General features: G+C 46.5%; 11 non-coding genes across 11 annotated transcripts; all 11 read right to left on the bottom strand.

Moving 5' to 3' along the window:
- Window positions 1–348: 348 nt before the first annotated feature.
- Window positions 349–420, bottom strand: trnaq-uug (transfer RNA glutamine (anticodon UUG)). Its single transcript has one exon. It is a non-coding gene; the product is annotated as a tRNA-Gln (tRNA).
- A 987-nt stretch (window positions 421–1407) lies between these two features.
- Window positions 1408–1479, bottom strand: trnaq-uug (transfer RNA glutamine (anticodon UUG)). Its single transcript has one exon. It is a non-coding gene; the product is annotated as a tRNA-Gln (tRNA).
- A 2046-nt stretch (window positions 1480–3525) lies between these two features.
- On the bottom strand, window positions 3526–3597 carry trnaq-uug (transfer RNA glutamine (anticodon UUG)). The gene has a single exon. It is a non-coding gene; the product is annotated as a tRNA-Gln (tRNA).
- Window positions 3598–4584: 987 nt separating this feature from the next.
- trnaq-uug (transfer RNA glutamine (anticodon UUG)) lies at window positions 4585–4656 on the bottom strand. Its single transcript has one exon. It is a non-coding gene; the product is annotated as a tRNA-Gln (tRNA).
- A 2046-nt stretch (window positions 4657–6702) lies between these two features.
- Window positions 6703–6774, bottom strand: trnaq-uug (transfer RNA glutamine (anticodon UUG)). The gene has a single exon. It is a non-coding gene; the product is annotated as a tRNA-Gln (tRNA).
- Window positions 6775–8820: 2046 nt separating this feature from the next.
- On the bottom strand, window positions 8821–8892 carry trnaq-uug (transfer RNA glutamine (anticodon UUG)). Its single transcript has one exon. It is a non-coding gene; the product is annotated as a tRNA-Gln (tRNA).
- Window positions 8893–15149: 6257 nt separating this feature from the next.
- Window positions 15150–15221, bottom strand: trnaq-uug (transfer RNA glutamine (anticodon UUG)). The gene has a single exon. It is a non-coding gene; the product is annotated as a tRNA-Gln (tRNA).
- A 987-nt stretch (window positions 15222–16208) lies between these two features.
- On the bottom strand, window positions 16209–16280 carry trnaq-uug (transfer RNA glutamine (anticodon UUG)). Its single transcript has one exon. It is a non-coding gene; the product is annotated as a tRNA-Gln (tRNA).
- A 987-nt stretch (window positions 16281–17267) lies between these two features.
- Window positions 17268–17339, bottom strand: trnaq-uug (transfer RNA glutamine (anticodon UUG)). The gene has a single exon. It is a non-coding gene; the product is annotated as a tRNA-Gln (tRNA).
- A 987-nt stretch (window positions 17340–18326) lies between these two features.
- Window positions 18327–18398, bottom strand: trnaq-uug (transfer RNA glutamine (anticodon UUG)). Its single transcript has one exon. It is a non-coding gene; the product is annotated as a tRNA-Gln (tRNA).
- Window positions 18399–19385: 987 nt separating this feature from the next.
- trnaq-uug (transfer RNA glutamine (anticodon UUG)) lies at window positions 19386–19457 on the bottom strand. The gene has a single exon. It is a non-coding gene; the product is annotated as a tRNA-Gln (tRNA).
- Between the last annotated feature and the right edge of the window lie 354 nt (window positions 19458–19811).

The following is a 19811-nucleotide window of genomic DNA, read 5'->3' as shown; positions in this document are numbered from 1 at the left end:
GACATAAGCCTTTGTTGTTAAGGCGACAACTGTCGTTCCTTGCATGCAGAGTGCAGTAAGTAATCTTCCAGGTGGCATGTCCAACCGAGAATTGAACTTGGATTACTGGATTCAGAGTGCTGACCGTTACACCATGGGACCTCATCTTCCTGTACAATCTTAGAGACATATTTTCAGTTTGTGTATGATACAGCTGACAGACAGAGGTGAATGGTAGCCTGAGGTGATTGGAGCAAGAAGAAGCAGCATAATTGAACCAAACGGGCAAAGCAGCAAAGACACTTCCCTTTGCTCTCAGGCGAAGAACGGCTGGTCTCTTCACACAGAATCTAGCATGTTTCAAGACGAAGGCCCCACCGAGACTCGAACTCGGATCACTGGATTCAAAGCCCAGAGTGCTGACCATTGCACCATGGGACCCAGGCTGGACGCAGCTGCTTTCTGCTTCTTCAGTGTAGCCAATGGACCCTGTCAACCTTGACTCACCTGGCATGGCATTAGGAGATCAATTCAAATCTCATTTATTCTGGTATATTGGGGGAAAGACAGTAGCGTGTGCGTCCGTATGGAACAGAGATTAGGTGTGAGTCATTCCCAAATCTCCATTTGAATCATTGATCTAAATGAGCAAGCCATAATCGAACGGAACTGTGAAAGCGAAAGGCAAGATCTCACCATTTATTCAGTACGTTCATGTTGTCTCAATAGAGACGCTTCCACTGAGTAAAGTTTAATTAATATCGTTTGCCGTCATGTCGCTATCACAGCATCAAACACAATGCAATGTGAGGAGCACGTATCTTTACCACAGCCACGGGAAACGTTTGATCAGGTGCGTTATTTGTCCGTCTCCTCGTTAGTATAGTGGTGAGTATCCCCGCCTGTCACGCGGGAGACCGGGGTTCGATTCCCCGACGGGGAGTGTCCTGTGGCTTTTAGCCGTGAACCAAATAAAGCCGCCAAACTCAAGCTGCAGGAATATTAGCGTTCTCTAGGTTTAGATGAATGGAGCTAGAGGAAGCAAGACAATCCAGAAAATAACGGGTACACAGGCAAGAAGACATAAGCCTATGTTGTTAAGGCGACAACTGTCGTTCCTTGCATGCAGAGTGCAGTAAGTAATCTTCCAGGTGGCATGTCCAACCGAGAATTGAACTTGGATTACTGGATTCAGAGTGCTGACCGTTACACCATGGGACCTCATCTTCCTGTACAATCTTAGAGACATATTTTCAGTTTGTGTATGATACAGCTGACAGACAGAGGTGAATGGTAGCCTGAGGTGATTGGAGCAAGAAGAAGCAGCATAATTGAACCAAACGGGCAAAGCAGCAAAGACACTTCCCTTTGCTCTCAGGCGAAGAACGGCTGGTCTCTTCACACAGAATCTAGCATGTTTCAAGACGAAGGCCCCACCGAGACTCGAACTCGGATCACTGGATTCAAAGCCCAGAGTGCTGACCATTGCACCATGGGACCCAGGCTGGACGCAGCTGCTTTCTGCTTCTTCAGTGTAGCCAATGGACCCTGTCAACCTTGACTCACCTGGCATGGCATTAGGAGATCAATTCAAATCTCATTTATTCTGGTATATTGGGGGAAAGACAGTAGCGTGTGCGTCCGTATGGAACAGAGATTAGGTGTGAGTCATTCCCAAATCTCCATTTGAATCATTGATCTAAATGAGCAAGCCATAATCGAACGGAACTGTGAAAGCGAAAGGCAAGATCTCACCATTTATTCAGTACGTTCATGTTGTCTCAATAGAGACGCTTCCACTGAGTAAAGTTTAATTAATATCGTTTGCCGTCATGTCGCTATCACAGCATCAAACACAATGCAATGTGAGGAGCACGTATCTTTACCACAGCCACGGGAAACGTTTGATCAGGTGCGTTATTTGTCCGTCTCCTCGTTAGTATAGTGGTGAGTATCCCCGCCTGTCACGCGGGAGTCCGGGGTTCGATTCCCCGACGGGGAGTGTGCTGTGGCTTTCAGCCGTGAACCAAATAAAGCCGCCAAACTCAAGCTGCAGGAATATTAGCGTTATCTAGGTTTAGATGAATGGAGCCAGAGGAAGCAAGACAATCCATAAAATAACGGGTACACAGGCAAGAAGACATAAGCCTATGTTGTTAAGGCGACAACTGTCGTTCCTTGCATGCAGAGTGCAGTAAGTAATCTTCCAGGTGGCATGTCCAACCGAGAATTGAACTTGGATTACTGGATTCAGAGTGCTGACCATTACACCATGGGACCTCATCTTCCTGTACAATCTTAGAGACATATTTTCAGTTTGTGTATGATACAGCTGACAGACAGAAGTGAATGGTAGCTTGAGGTGATCGGAGCAAGAAGAAGCAGCATAATTGAACCAAACGGGCAAAGCAGCAAAGAAACTTCCCTTTGCTCTCAGGGGAAGAACGGCTGGTCTCTTCACACAGAATCTAGCATGTTTTAAGACGAAGGCCCCACCGAGACTCAAACTCGGATCACTGGATTCAAAGCCCAGAATGCTGGCCATTGCACCATGGGACCCAGGCTGGACGCAGCTGCTTTCTGCTTCTTCAGTGTAGCCAATGGACCCTGTCAACCTTGACTCACCTGGCATGGCATTAGGAGATCAATTCAAATCTCAGTTATTCTGGTATATTGGGGGAAAGACAGTAGCGTGTGCGTCCGTATGGAACAGAGATTAGGTGTGAGTCATTCCCAAATCTCCATTTGAATCATTGATCTAAATGAGCAAGCCATAATCCAACGGAACTGTGAAAGCGAAAGGCAAGATCTCACCATTTATTCAGTACGTTCATGTTGTCTCAATAGAGACGCTTCCACTGAGTAAAGTTTAATTAATATCGTTTGCCGTCATGTCGCTATCACAGCATCAAACACAATGCAATGTGAGGAGCACGTATCTTTACCACAGCCACGGGAAACGTTTGATCAGGTGCGTTATTTGTCCGTCTCCTCGTTAGTATAGTGGTGAGTATCCCCGCCTGTCACGCGGGAGACCGGGGTTCGATTCCCCGACGGGGAGTGTGCTGTGGCTTTTAGCCGTGAACCAAATAAAGCCGCCAAACTCAAGCTGCAGGAATATTAGCGTTCTCTAGGTTTAGATGAATGGAGCCAGAGGAAGCAAGACAATCCAGAAAATAACGGGTACACAGGCAAGAAGACATAAGCCTATGTTGTTAAGGCGACAACTGTCGTTCCTTGCATGCAGAGTGCAGTAAGTAATCTTCCAGGTGGCATGTCCAACCCAGATTTGAACTTGGATTACTGGATTCAGAGTGCTGACAGTTACACCATGGGACCTCATCTTCCTGTACAATCTTAGAGACATATTTTCAGTTTGTGTATGATACAGTTGACAGACAGAAGTGAATGGTAGCTTGAGGTGATCGGAGCAAGAAGAAGCAGCATAATTGAACCAAACGGGCAAAGCAGCAAAGACACTTCCCTTTGCTCTCAGGCGAAGAACGGCTGGTCTCTTCACACAGAATCTAGCATGTTTCAAGACGAAGGCCCCACCGAGACTCGAACTCGGATCACTGGATTCAAAGCCCAGAGTGCTGACCATTGCACCATGGGACCCAGGCTGGACGCAGCTGCTTTCTGCTTCTTCAGTGTAGCCAATGGACCCTGTCAACCTTGACTCACCTGGCATGGCATTAGGAGATCAATTCAAATCTCATTTATTCTGGTATATTGGGGGAAAGACAGTAGCGTGTGCGTCCGTATGGAACAGAGATTAGGTGTGAATCATTCCCAAATCTCCATTTGAATCATTGATCTAAATGAGCAAGCCATAATCGAACGGAACTGTGAAAGCGAAAGGCAAGATCTCACCATTTATTCAGTACGTTCATGTTGTCTCAATAGAGACGCTTCCACTGAGTAAAGTTTAATTAATATCGTTTGCCGTCATGTCGCTATCACAGCATCAAACACAATGCAATGTGAGGAGCACGTATCTTTACCACAGCCACGGGAAACGTTTGATCAGGTGCGTTATTTGTCCGTCTCCTCGTTAGTATAGTGGTGAGTATCCCCGCCTGTCACGCGGGAGACCGGGGTTCGATTCCCCGACGGGGAGTGTGCTGTGGCTTTTAGCCGTGAACCGAATAAAGCCGCCAAACTCAAGCTGCAGGAATATTAGCGTTCTCTAGGTTTAGATGAATGGAGCCAGAGGAAGCAAGACAATCCAGAAAATAACGGGTACACAGGCAAGAAGACATAAGCCTATGTTGTTAAGGCGACAACTGTCGTTCCTTGCATGCAGAGTGCAGTAAGTAATCTTCCAGGTGGCATGTCCAACCGAGATTTGAACTTGGATTACTGGATTCAGAGTGCTGACCGTTACACCATGGGACCTCATCTTCCTGTACAATCTTAGAGACATATTTTCAGTTTGTGTATGATACAGTTGACAGACAGAAGTGAATGGTAGCTTGAGGTGATCGGAGCAAGAAGAAGCAGCATAATTGAACCAAACGGGCAAAGCAGCAAAGACACTTCCCTTTGCTCTCAGGCGAAGAACGGCTGGTCTCTTCACACAGAATCTAGCATGTTTCAAGACGAAGGCCCCACCGAGACTCGAACTCGGATCACTGGATTCAAAGCCCAGAGTGCTGACCATTGCACCATGGGACCCAGGCTGGACGCAGCTGCTTTCTGCTTCTTCAGTGTAGCCAATGGACCCTGTCAACCTTGACTCACCTGGCATGGCATTAGGAGATCAATTCAAATCTCATTTATTCTGGTATATTGGGGGAAAGACAGTAGCGTGTGCGTCCGTATGGAACAGAGATTAGGTGTGAATCATTCCCAAATCTCCATTTGAATCATTGATCTAAATGAGCAAGCCATAATCGAACGGAACTGTGAAAGCGAAAGGCAAGATCTCACCATTTATTCAGTACGTTCATGTTGTCTCAATAGAGACGCTTCCACTGAGTAAAGTTTAATTAATATCGTTTGCCGTCATGTCGCTATCACAGCATCAAACACAATGCAATGTGAGGAGCACGTATCTTTACCACAGCCACGGGAAACGTTTGATCAGGTGCGTTATTTGTCCGTCTCCTCGTTAGTATAGTGGTGAGTATCCCCGCCTGTCACGCGGGAGACCGGGGTTCGATTCCCCGACGGGGAGTGTGCTGTTGCTTTTAGCCGTGAACCAAATAAAGCCGCCAAACTCAAGCTGCAGGAATATTAGCGTTCTCTAGGTTTAGATGAATGGAGCCAGAGGAAGCAAGACAATCCAGAAAATAATGGGTACACAGGCAAGAAGACATAAGCCTATGTTGTTAAGGCGACAACTGTCGTTCCTTGCATGCAGAGTGCAGTAAGTAATCTTCCAGGTGGCATGTCCAACCGAGATTTGAACTTGGATTACTGGATTCAGAGTGCTGACCGTTACACCATGGGACCTCATCTTCCTGTACAATCTTAGAGACATATTTTCAGTTTGTGTATGATACAGTTGACAGACAGAAGTGAATGGTAGCTTGAGGTGATCGGAGCAAGAAGAAGCAGCATAATTGAACCAAACGGGCAAAGCAGCAAAGACACTTCCCTTTGCTCTCAGGGGAAGAACGGCTGGTCTCTTCACACAGAATCTAGCATGTTTTAAGACGAAGGCCCCACCGAGACTCAAACTCGGATCACTGGATTCAAAGCCCAGAGTGCTGGCCATTGCACCATGGGACCCAGGCTGGACGCAGCTGCTTTCTGCTTCTTCAGTGTAGCCAATGGACCCTGTCAACCTTGACTCACCTGGCATGGCATTAGGAGATCAATTCAAATCTCAGTTATTCTGGTATATTGGGGGAAAGACAGTAGCGTGTGCGTCCGTATGGAACAGAGATTAGGTGTGAGTCATTCCCAAATCTCCATTTGAATCATTGATCTAAATGAGCAAGCCATAATCGAACGGAACTGTGAAAGCGAAAGGCAAGATCTCACCATTTATTCAGTACGTTCATGTTGTCTCAATAGAGACGCTTCCACTGAGTAAAGTTTAATTAATATCGTTTGCCGTCATGTCGTTATCACAGCATCAAACACAATGCAATGTGAGGAGCACGTATCTTTACCACAGCCACGGGAAACGTTTGATCAGGTGCGTTATTTGTCTGTCTCCTCGTTAGTATAGTGGTGAGTATCCCCGCCTGTCACGCGGGAGACCGGGGTTCGATTCCCCGACGGGGAGTGCGCTGTGGCTTTTAGCCATGAACCAAATAAAGCCGCCAAACTCAAGCTGCAGGAATATTAGCGTTCTCTAGGTTTAGATGAATGGAGCCAGAGGAAGCAAGACAATCCAGAAAATAACGGGTACACAGGCAAGAAGACATAAGCCTATGTTGTTAAGGCGACAACTGTCATTCCTTGCATGCAGAGTGCAGTAAGTAATCTTCCAGGTGGCATGTCCAACCGAGATTTGAACTTGGATTACTGGATTCAGAGTGCTGACCGTTACACCATGGGACCTCATCTTCCTGTACAATCTTAGAGACATATTTTCAGTTTGTGTATGATACAGCTGACAGACAGAAGTGAATGGTAGCTTGAGGTGATCGGAGCAAGAAGAAGCAGCATAATTGAACCAAACGGGCAAAGCAGCAAAGACACTTCCCTTTGCTCTCAGGGGAAGAACAGCTGGTCTCTTCACACAGAATCTAGCATGTTTTAAGACGAAGGCCCCACCGAGACTCGAACTCGGATCACTGGATTCAAAGCCCAGAGTGCTGGCCATTGCACCATGGGACCCAGGCTGGACGCAGCTGCTTTCTGCTTCTTCAGTGTAGCCAATGGACCCTGTCAACCTTGACTCACCTGGCATGGCATTAGGAGATCAATTCAAATCTCATTTATTCTGGTATATTGGGGGAAAGACAGTAGCGTGTGCGTCCGTATGGAACAGAGATTAGGTGTGAGTCATTCCCAAATCTCCATTTGAATCATTGATCTAAATGAGCAAGCCATAATCGAACGGAACTGTGAAAGCGAAAGGCAAGATCTCACCATTTATTCAGTACGTTCATGTTGTCTCAATAGAGACGCTTCCACTGAGTAAAGTTTAATTAATATCGTTTGCCGTCATGTCGCTATCACAGCATCAAACACAATGGAATGTGAGGAGCACGTATCTTTACCACAGCCACGGGAAACGTTTGATCAGGTGCGTTATTTGTCCGTCTCCTCGTTAGTATAGTGGTGAGTATCCCCGCCTGTCACGCGGGAGACCGGGGTTCGATTCCCCGACGGGGAGTGTGCTGTTGCTTTTAGCCGTGAACCAAATAGAGCCGCCAAACTCAAGCTGCAGGAATATTAGCGTTCTCTAGGTTTAGATGAATGGAGCCAGAGGAAGCAAGACAATCCAGAAAATAACGGGTACACAGGCAAGAAGACATAAGCCTATGTTGTTAAGGCGACAACTGTCGTTCCTTGCATGCAGAGTGCAGTAAGTAATCTTCCAGGTGGCATGTCCAACCGAGATTTGAACTTGGATTACTGGATTCAGAGTGCTGACCGTTACACCATGGGACCTCATCTTCCTGTACAATCTTAGAGACATATTTTCAGTTTGTGTATGATACAGCTGACAGACAGAAGTGAATGGTAGCTTGAGGTGATCGGAGCAAGAAGAAGCAGCATAATTGAACCAAACGGGCAAAGCAGCAAAGACACTTCCCTTTGCTCTCAGGGGAAGAACGGCTGGTCTCTTCACACAGAATCTAGCATGTTTTAAGACGAAGGCCCCACTGAGACTCGAACTTGGATCACTGGATTCAAAGCCCAGAGTGCTGGCCATTGCACCATGGGACCCAGGCTGGACGCAGCTGCTTTCTGCTTCTTCAGTGTAGCCAATGGACCCTGTCAACCTTGACTCACCTGGCATGGCATTAGGAGATCAATTCAAATCTCATTTATTCTGGTATATTGGGGGAAAGACAGTAGCGTGTGCGTCCGTATGGAACAGAGATTAGGTGTGAGTCATTCCCAAATCTCCATTTGAATCATTGATCTAAATGAGCAAGCCATAATCGAACGGAACTGTGAAAGCGAAAGGCAAGATCTCACCATTTATTCAGTACGTTCATGTTGTCTCAATAGAGACGCTTCCACTGAGTAAAGTTTAATTAATATCGTTTGCCGTCATGTCGCTATCACAGCATCAAACACAATGGAATGTGAGGAGCACGTATCTTTACCACAGCCACGGGAAACGTTTGATCAGGTGCGTTATTTGTCCGTCTCCTCGTTAGTATAGTGGTGAGTATCCCCGCCTGTCACGTGGGAGACCGGGGTTCGATTCCCCGACGGGGAGTGTGCTGTTGCTTTTAGCCGTGAACCAAATAGAGCCGCCAAACTCAAGCTGCAGGAATATTAGCGTTCTCTAGGTTTAGATGAATGGAGCCAGAGGAAGCAAGACAATCCAGAAAATAACGGGTACACAGGCAAGAAGACATAAGCCTATGTTGTTAAGGCGACAACTGTCGTTCCTTGCATGCAGAGTGCAGTAAGTAATCTTCCAGGTGGCATGTTCAACCGAGATTTGAACTTGGATTACTGGATTCAGAGTGCTGACCGTTACACCATGGGACCTCATCTTCCTGTACAATCTTGGAGACATATTTTCAGTTTGTGTATGATACAGCTGACAGACAGAGGTGAATGGTAGCTTGAGGTGATCGTAGCAAGAAGAAGCAGCATAATTGAACCAAACGGACAAAGCAGCAAAGACACTTCCCTTTGCTCTCAGGGGAAGAACGGCTGGTCTCTTCACACAGAATCTAGCATGTTTTAAGACGAAGGCCCCACCGAGACTCGAACTCGGATCACTGGATTCAAAGCCCAGAGTGCTGGCCATTGCACCATGGGACCCAGGCTGGACGCAGCTGCTTTCTGCTTCTTCAGTGTAGCCAATGGACCCTGTCAACCTTGACTCACCTGGCATGGCATTAGGAGATCAATTCAAATCTCATTTATTCTGGTATATTGGGGGAAAGACAGTAGCGTGTGCGTCCGTATGGAACAGAGATTAGGTGTGACTCATTCCCAAATCTCCATTTGAATCATTGATCTAAATGAGCAAGCCATAATCGAACGGAACTGTGAAAGCGAAAGGCAAGATCTCACCATTTATTCAGTACTTCATGTTGTCAAAATAGAGACGCTTCCACTGAGTAAAGTTTAATTAATATCGTTTGCCGTCATGTCGCTATCACAGCATCAAACACAATGCAATGTGAGGAACACGTATCTTTACCACAGCCACGGGAAACGTTTGATCAGGTGCGTTATTTGTCCGTCTCCTCGTTAGTATAGTGGTGAGTATCCCCGCCTGTCACGCGGGAGACCGGGGTTCGATTCCCCGTCGGGGAGTGTGCTGTGGCTTTTAGCCGTGAACCAAATAAAGCCGCCAAACTCAAGCTGCAGGAATATTAGCGTTCTCTAGGTTTAGATGAATGGAGCCAGAGGAAGCAAGACAATCCAGAAAATAACGGGTACACAGGCAAGAAGACATAAGCCTATGTTGTTAAGGCGACAACTGTCGTTCCTTGCATGCAGAGTGCAGTAAGTAATCTTCCAGGTGGCATGTCCAACCGAGATTTGAACTTGGATTACTGGATTCAGAGTGCTGACCGTTACACTATGGGACCTCATCTTCCTGTACAATCTTAGAGACATATTTTCAGTTTGTGTATGATACAGCTGACAGACAGAGGTGAATGGCAGCTTGAGGTGATCGGAGCAAGAAGAAGCAGCATAATTGAACCAAACGGGCAAAGCAGCAAAGACACTTCCCTTTGCTCTCAGGGGAAGAACGGCTGGTCTCTTCACACAGAATCTAGCATGTTTTAAGACGAAGGCCCCACCGAGACTCGAACTCGGATCACTGGATTCAAAGCCCAGAGTGCTGGCCATTGCACCAAGGGACCCAGGCTGGACGCAGCTGCTTTCTGCTTCTTCAGTGTAGCCAATGGACCCTGTCAACCTTGACTCACCTGGCATGGCATTAGGAGATCAATTCAAATCTCATTTATTCTGGTATATTGGGGGAAAGACAGTAGCGTGTGCGTCCGTATGGAACAGAGATTAGGTGTGACTCATTCCCAAATCTCCATTTGAATCATTGATCTAAATGAGCAAGCCATAATCGAACGGAACTGTGAAAGCGAAAGGCAAGATCTCACCATTTATTCAGTATGTTCATGTTGTCTCAATAGAGACACTTCCACTGAGTAAAGTTTAATTAATATCGTTTGCCGTCATGTCGCTATCACAGCATCAAACACAATGCAATGTGAGGAGCACGTATCTTTACCACAGCCACGGGAAACGTTTGATCAGGTGCGTTATTTGTCCGTCTCCTCGTTAGTATAGTGGTGAGTATCCCCGCCTGTCACGCGGGAGACCGGGGTTCGATTCCCCGACGGGGAGTGTGCTGTTGCTTTTAGCCATGAACCAAATAAAGCCGCCAAACTCAAGCTGCAGGAATATTAGCGTTCTCGAGGTTTAGATGAATGGAGCCAGAGGATGCAAGACAATCCAGAAAATAACGGGTACACAGGCAAGAAGACATAAGCCTATGTTGTTTAGGCGACAACTGTCGTTCCTTGCATGCAGAGTGCAGTAAGTAATCTTCCAGGTGGCATGTCCAACCGAGATTTGAACTTGGATTACTGGATTCAGAGTGCTGACCGTTACACCATGGGACCTCATCTTCCTGTACAATCTTAGAGACATATTTTCAGTCTGTGTATGATACAGCTGACAGACAGAAGTGAATGGTAGCCTGAGGTGATCGGAGCAAGAAGAAGCAGCATAATTGAACCAAACGGGCAAAGCAGCAAAGACACTTCCCTTTGCTCTCAGGGGAAGAACGGCTGGTCTCTTCACACAGAATCTAGCATGTTTTAAGATGAAGGCCCCATCGAGACTCGAACTCGGATCACTGGATTCAAAGCCCAGAGTGCTGGCCATTGCACCATGGGACCCAGGCTGGACGCAGCTGCTTTCTGCTTCTTCAGTGTAGCCAATGGACCCTGTCAACCTTGACTCACCTGGCATGGCATTAGGAGATCAATTCAAATCTCATTTATTCTGGTATATTGGGGGAAAGACAGTAGCGTGTGCGTCCGTATGGAACAGAGATTAGGTGTGAGTCATTCCCAAATCTCCATTTGAATCATTGATCTAAATGAGCAAGCCATAATCGAACGGAACTGTGAAAGCGAAAGACAAGATCTCACCAATTATTCAGTACGTTCATGTTGTCTGAATAGAGACGCTTCCACTGAGTAAAGTTTAATTAATATCGTTTGCCGTCATGTTGCTATCACAGCATCAAACACAATGGAATGTGAGGAGCACGTATCTTTACCATAGCCACGGGAAACGTTTGATCAGGTGCGTTATTTGTCCGTCTCCTCGTTAGGATAGTGGTGAGTATCCCCGCCTGTCACGCGGGAGACCGGGGTTCGATTCCCCGACGGGGAGTGTGCTGTTGCTTTTAGCCGTGAACCAAATAAAGCCGCCAAACTCAAGCTGCAGGAATATTAGCGTTCTCGAGGTTTAGATGAATGGAGCCGGAGGAAGCAAGACAATCCAGAAAATAACGGGTACACAGGCAAGAAGACATAAGCCTATGTTGTTAAGGCGACAACTGTCGTTCCTTGCATGCAGAGTGCAGTAAGTAATCTTCCAGGTGGCATGTCCAACCGAGATTTGAACTTGGATTACTGGATTCAGAGTGCTGACCGTTACACCATGGGACCTCATCTTCCTGTACAATCTTAGAGACATATTTTCAGTTTGTGTATGATACAGCTGACAGACAGAAGTGAATGGTAGCTTGAGGTGATCGGAGCAAGAAGAAGCAGCATAATTGAACCAAACAGGCAAAGACACTTCCCTTTGCTCTCAGGGGAAGAACGGCTGGTCTCTTCACACAGAATCTAGCATGTTTGAAGATGAAGGCCCCACCGAGACTCGAACTCAGATCACTGTATTCAAAGCCCAGAGTGCTGGCCATTGCACCATGGGACCCAGGCTGGACGCGGCTGCTTTCTGCTCCTTCAGTGTAGCCAATGGACCCTGTCAACCTTGACTCACCTGGCATGGCATTAGGAGATCAATTCAAATCTCATTTATTCTGGTATATTGGGGGAAAGACAGTAGCGTGTGCGTCCGTATGGAACAGAGATTAGGTGTGAGTCATTCCCAAATCTCCATTTGAATCATTGATCTAAATGAGCAAGCCATAATCGAACGGAACTGTGAAAGCGAAAGACAAGATCTCACCAATTATTCAGTACGTTCATGTTGTCTGAATAGAGACGCTTCCACTGAGTAAAGTTTAATTAATATCGTTTGCCGTCATGTTGCTATCACAGCATCAAACACAATGGAATGTGAGGAGCACGTATCTTTACCATAGCCACGGGAAACGTTTGATCAGGTGCGTTATTTGTCCGTCTCCTCGTTAGGATAGTGGTGAGTATCCCCGCCTGTCACGCGGGAGACCGGGGTTCGATTCCCCGACGGGGAGTGTGCTGTTGCTTTTAGCCGTGAACCAAATAAAGCCGCCAAACTCAAGCTGCAGGAATATTAGCGTTCTCGAGGTTTAGATGAATGGAGCCGGAGGAAGCAAGACAATCCAGAAAATAACGGGTACACAGGCAAGAAGACATAAGCCTATGTTGTTAAGGCGACAACTGTCGTTCCTTGCATGCAGAGTGCAGTAAGTAATCTTCCAGGTGGCATGTCCAACCGAGATTTGAACTTGGATTACTGGATTCAGAGTGCTGACCGTTACACCATGGGACCTCATCTTCCTGTACAATCTTAGAGACATATTTTCAGTTTGTGTATGATACAGCTGACAGACAGAAGTGAATGGTAGCTTGAGGTGATCGGAGCAAGAAGAAGCAGCATAATTGAACCAAACAGGCAAAGACACTTCCCTTTGCTCTCAGGGGAAGAACGGCTGGTCTCTTCACACAGAATCTAGCATGTTTGAAGATGAAGGCCCCACCGAGACTCGAACTCAGATCACTGTATTCAAAGCCCAGAGTGCTGGCCATTGCACCATGGGACCCAGGCTGGACGCGGCTGCTTTCTGCTCCTTCAGTGTAGCCAATAGACCCTGTCAACCTTGACTCACCTGGCATGACATTAGGAGATCAATTCAAATCTCATTTATTCTGGTATATTGGGGGAAAGACAGTAGCGTGTGCGTCCGTATGGAACAGAAATTAGGTGTGAGTCATTCCCAAATCTCCATTTGAATAATTGATCTAAATGAGCAAGCCATAATCGAACGGAACTGTGAAAGCGAAAGACAAGATCTCACCATTTATTCAGTACGTTCATGTTGTCTCAATAGAGACGCTTCCACTGAGTAAAGTTTAATTAATATCGTTTGCCGTCATGTTGCTATCACAGCATCAAACACAATGGAATGTGAGGAGCACGTATCTTTATCATAGCCACGGGAAACGTTTGATCAGGTGCGTTATTTGTCCGTCTCCTCGTTAGTATAGTGGTGAGTATCCCCGCCTGTCACGCGGGAGACCGGGGTTCGATTCCCCGACGGGGAGTGTGCTGTTGCTTTTAGCCGTGAACCAAATAAAGCCGCCAAACTCAAGCTGCAGGAATATTAGCGTTCTCGAGGTTTAGATGAATGGAGCCAGAGGAAGCAAGACAATCCAGAAAATAACGGGTACACAGGCAAGAAGACATAAGCCTATGTTGTTAAGGCGACAACTGTCGTTCCTTGCATGCAGAGTGCAGTAAGTAATCTTCCAGGTGGCATGTCCAACCGAGATTTGAACTTGGATTACTGGATTCAGAGTGCTGACCGTTACACCATGGGACCTCATCTTCCTGTACAATCTTAGAGACATATTTTCAGTTTGTGTATGATACAGCTGACAGACAGAAGTGAATGGTAGCTTGAGGTGATCGGAGCAAGAAGAAGCAGCATAATTGAACCAAACGGGCAAAGCAGCAAAGACACTTCCCTTTGCTCTCAGGGGAAGAACGGCTGGTCTCTTCACACAGAATCTAGCATGTTTGAAGATGAAGGCCCCACCGAGACTCGAACTCAGATCACTGTATTCAAAGCCCAGAGTGCTGGCCATTGCACCATGGGACCCAGGCTGGACGCAGCTGCTTTCTGCTCCTTCAGTGTAGCCAATAGACCCTGTCAACCTTGACTCACCTGGCATGACATTAGGAGATCAATTCAAATCTCATTTATTCTGGTATATTGGGGGAAAGACAGTAGCGTGTGCGTCCGTATGGAACAGAAATTAGGTGTGAGTCATTCCCAAATCTCCATTTGAATCATTGATCTAAATGAGCAAGCCATAATCGAACGGAACTGTGAAAGCGAAAGACAAGATCTCACCATTTATTCAGTACGTTCATGTTGTCTGAATAGAGACGCTTCCACTGAGTAAAGTTTAATTAATATCGTTTGCCGTCATGTTGCTATCACAGCATCAAACACAATGGAATGTGAGGAGCACGTATCTTTACCATAGCCACGGGAAACGTTTGATCAGGTGCGTTATTTGTCCGTCTCCTCGTTAGTATAGTGGTGAGTATCCCCGCCTGTCACGCGGGAGACCGGGGTTCGATTCCCCGACGGGGAGTGTGCTGTTGCTTTTAGCCGTGAACCAAATAAAGCCGCCAAACTCAAGCTGCAGGAATATTAGCGTTCTCGAGGTTTAGATGAATGGAGCCGGAGGAAGCAAGACAATCCAGAAAATAACGGGTACACAGGCAAGAAGACATAAGCCTATGTTGTTAAGGCGACAACTGTCGTTCCTTGCATGCAGAGTGCAGTAAGTAATCTTCCAGGTGGCATGTCCAACCGAGATTTGAACTTGGATTACTGGATTCAGAGTGCTGACCGTTACACCATGGGACCTCATCTTCCTGTACAATCTTAGAGACATATTTTCAGTTTGTGTATGATACAGATGACAGACAGAAGTGAATGGTAGCTTGAGGTGATCGGAGCAAGAAGAAGCAGCATAATTGAACCAAACAGGCAAAGACACTTCCCTTTGCTCTCAGGGGAAGAACGGCTGGTCTCTTCACACAGAATCTAGCATGTTTTAATATGAAGGCCCCACCGAGACTCGAACTCGGATCACTGGATTCAAAGCCCAGAGTGCTGGCCATTGCACCATGGGACCCAGGCTGGACGCAGCTGCATTCTGCTTCTTCAGTGTAGCCAATGGACCCTGTCAACCTTGACTCACCTGGCATGGCATTAGGAGATCAATTCATATCTCATTTATTCTGGTATATTGGGGGAAAGACAGTAGCGTGTGCGTCCGTATGGAACAGAGATTAGGTGTGAGTCATTCCCAAATCTCCATTTGAATCATTGATCTAAATGAGCAAGCCATAATCGAACGGAACTGTAAAAGCGAAAGGCAAGATCTCACCATTTATTCAGTACGTTCATGTTGTCTCAATAGAGACGCTTCCACTGAGTAAAGTTTAATTAATATCGTTTGCCGTCATGTTGCTATCACAGCATCAAACACAATGGAATGTGAGGACCACGTATCTTTACCACAGCCACGGGAAACGTTTGATCAGGTGCGTTATTTGTCCGTCTCCTCGTTAGTATAGTGGTGAGTATCCCCGCCTGTCACGCGGGAGACCGGGGTTCGATTCCCCGACGGGGAGTGTGCTGTTGCTTTTAGCCGTGAACCAAATAAAGCCGCCAAACTCAAGCTGCAGGAATATTAGCGTTCTCGAGGTTTAGATGAATGGAGCCAGAGGAACCAAGACAATCCAGAAAATAACGGGTACACAGGCAAGAAGACATAAGCCTATGTTGTTAAGGCGACAACTGTCATTCCTTGCATGCAGAGTGCAGTAAGTAATCTTCCAGGTGGCATGTCCAACCGAGAATTGAACTTGGATTACTGGATTCAGAGTGCTGACCGTTACACCATGGGACCTCATCTTCCTGTACAATCTTAGAGACATATTTTCAGTTTGTGTATGATACAGCTGACAGACAGAATTGAATGGTAGCTTGAGGTGATAGGAGCAAGACGAAGCAGCATAATTGAACCAAACGGGCAAAGCAGCAAAGACACTTCCCTTTGCTCTCAGGGGAAGAACGGCTGGTCTCTTCACACAGAATCTAGCATGTTTCAAGATGAAGGCCCCACCGAGACTCGAACTCGGATCACTGGATTCAAAGCCCAGAGTGCTGGCCATTGCACCATGGGACCCAGGCTGGATGCAGCTGCTTTCTGCTTCTTCAGTGTAGCCAATGGACCCTGTCAACCTTGACTCACCTGGCATGGCATTAGGAAATCAATTCAAATCTCATTTATTCTGGTATATTGGGGGAAAGACAGTAGCGTGTGCGTCCGTATGGAACAGAGATTAGGTGTGAGTAATTCCCAAATCTCCATTTGAATCATTGATCTAAATGAGCAAGCCATAATCGAACGGAACTGTGAAAGCGAAAGGCAAGATCTCACCATTTATTCAGTACGTTCATGTTGTCTCAATAGAGACGCTTCCACTGATTAAAGTTTAATTAATATCGTTTGCCGTCATGTTGCTATCACAGCATCAAACACAATGGAATGTGAGGAGCACGTATCTTTACCACAGCCACGGGAAACGTTTGATCAGGTGCGTTATTTGTCCGTCTCCTCGTTAGTATAGTGGTGAGTATCCCCGCCTGTCACGCGGGAGACCAGGGTTCGATTCCCCGACGGGGAGTGTGCAGTTGCTTTTAGCCGTGAACCAAATAAAGCCGCCAAACTCAAGCTGCAGGAATATTAGCGTTCTCGAGGTTTAGATGAATGGAGCCAGAGGAACCAAGACAATCCAGAAAATAACGGGTACACAGGCAAGAAGACATAAGCCTATGTTGTTAAGGCGACAACTGTCGTTCCTTGCATGCAGAGTGCAGTAATTAATCTTCCAGGTGGCATGTCCAACTGAGATTTGAACTTGGATTACTGGATTCAGAGTGCTGACCGTTACACCATGGGACCTCATCTTCCTGTACAATCTTAGAGACATATTTTCAGTTTGTGTATGATACAGCTGACAGACAGAAGTGAATGGTAGCTTGAGGTGATCGGAGCAAGAAGAAGCAGCATAATTGAACCAAACGGGCAAAGCAGCAAAGACACTTCCCTTTGCTCTCAGGGGAAGAACGGCTGGTCTCTTCACACAGAATCTAGCATGTTTTAAGATGAAGGCCCCACCGAGACTCGAACTCGGATCACTGGATTCAAAGCCCAGAGTGCTGGCCATTGCACCATGGGACCCAGGCTGGACGCAGCTGCATTCTGCTTCTTCAGTGTAGCCAATGGACCCTGTCAACCTTGACTCACCTGGCATGGCAGTAGGAGATCAATTCAAATCTCATTTATTCTGGTATATTGGGGGAAAGACAGTAGCGTTTGCGTCCGTATGGAACAGAGATTAGGTGTGAGTCATTCCCAAATCTCCATTTGAATCATTGATCTAAATGAGCAAGCCATAATCGAACGGAACTGTGAAAGCGAAAGGCAAGATCTCACCATTTATTCAGTACGTTCATGTTGTCTCAATAGAGACGCTTCCACTGAGTAAAGTTTAATTAATATCGTTTGCAGTCATGTTGCTATCACAGCATCAAACACAATGGAATGTGAGGAGCACATATCTTTACCACAGCCACGGGAAACGTTTGATCAGGTGCGTTATTTGTCCGTCTCCTCGTTAGTATAGTGGTGAGTATCCCCGCCTGTCACGCGGGAGACCAGGGTTCGATTCCCCGACGGGGAGTGTGCAGTTGCTTTTAGCCGTGAACCAAATAAAGCCGCCAAACTCAAGCTGCAGGAATATTAGCGTTCTCTAGGTTTAGATGAATGGAGCCAGAGGAACCAAGACAATCCAGAAAATAACGGGTACACAGGCAAGAAGACATAAGCCTATGTTGTTAAGGCGACAACTGTCGTTCCTTGCATGCAGAGTGCAGTAATTAATCTTCCAGGTGGCATGTCCAACTGAGATTTGAACTTGGATTACTGGATTCAGAGTGCTGACCGTTACACCATGGGACCTCATCTTCCTGTACAATCTTAGAGACATATTTTCAGTTTGTGTATGATACAGCTGACAGACAGAAGTGAATGGTAGCTTGAGGTGATCGGAGCAAGAAGAAGCAGCATAATTGAACCAAACGGGCAAAGCAGCAAAGACACTTCCCTTTGCTCTCAGGGGAAGAACGGCTGGTCTCTTCACACAGAATCTAGCATGTTTCAAGATGAAGGCCCCACCGAGACTCGAACTCGGATCACTGGATTCAAAGCCCAGAGTGCTGGCCATTGCACCATGGGACCCAGGCTGGACGCAGCTGCATTCTGCTTCTTCAGTGTAGCCAATGGACCCTGTCAACCTTGACTCACCTGGCATGGCATTTGGAAATCAATTCAAATCTCATTTATTCTGGTATATTGGGGGAAAGACAGTAGCGTTTGCGTCCGTATGGAACAGAGATTAGGTGTGAGTCATTCCCAAATCTCCATTTGAATCATTGATCTAAATGAGCAAGCCATAATCGAACGGAACTGTGAAAGCGAAAGGCAAGATCTCACCATTTATTCAGTACGTTCATGTTGTCTCAATAGAGACGCTTCCACTGAGTAAAGTTTAATTAATATCGTTTGCAGTCATGTTGCTATCACAGCATCAAACACAATGGAATGTGAGGAGCACATATCTTTACCACAGCCACGGGAAACGTTTGATCAGGTGCGTTATTTGTCCGTCTCCTCGTTAGTATAGTGGTGAGTATCCCCGCCTGTCACGCGGGAGACCAGGGTTCGATTCCCCGACGGGGAGTGTGCAGTTGCTTTTAGCCGTGAACCAAATAAAGCCGCCAAACTCAAGCTGCAGGAATATTAGCGTTCTCTAGGTTTAGATGAATGGAGCCAGAGGAACCAAGACAATCCAGAAAATAACGGGTACACAGGCAAGAAGACATAAGCCTATGTTGTTAAGGCGACAACTGTCGTTCCTTGCATGCAGAGTGCAGTAATTAATCTTCCAGGTGGCATGTCCAACTGAGATTTGAACTTGGATTACTGGATTCAGAGTGCTGACCGTTACACCATGGGACCTCATCTTCCTGTACAATCTTAGAGACATATTTTCAGTTTGTGTATGATACAGCTGACAGACAGAAGTGAATGGTAGCTTGAGGTGATCGGAGCAAGAAGAAGCAGCATAATTGAACCAAACGGGCAAAGCAGCAAAGACACTTCCCTTTGCTCTCAGGGGAAGAACGGCTGGTCTCTTCACACAGAATCTAGCATGTTTCAAGATGAAGGCCCCACCGAGACTCGAACTCGGATCACTGGATTCAAAGCCCAGAGTGCTGGCCATTGCACCATGGGACCCAGGCTGGACGCAGCTGCATTCTGCTTCTTCAGTGTAGCCAATGGACCCTGTCAACCTTGACTCACCTGGCATGGCATTTGGAAATCAATTCAAATCTCATTTATTCTGGTATATTGGGGGAAAGACAGTAGCGTGTGCGTCCGTATGGAACAGAGATTAGGTGTGAGTAATTCCCAAATCTCCATTTGAATCATTGATCTAAATGAGCAAGCCATAATCGAACGGAACTGTGAAAGCGAAAGGCAAGATCTCACCATTTATTCAGTACGTTCATGTTGTCTCAATAGAGACGCTTCCACTGATTAAAGTTTAATTAATATCGTTTGCCGTCATGTTGCTATCACAGCATCAAA

The sequence above is a fragment of the Brienomyrus brachyistius genome, chromosome 1 (assembly GCF_023856365.1).
Source record: "Brienomyrus brachyistius isolate T26 chromosome 1, BBRACH_0.4, whole genome shotgun sequence".
NCBI classification, from domain to species: Eukaryota; Metazoa; Chordata; class Actinopteri; order Osteoglossiformes; family Mormyridae; genus Brienomyrus; species Brienomyrus brachyistius.
This window is presented reverse-complemented; position numbering and strand designations above follow the sequence as displayed.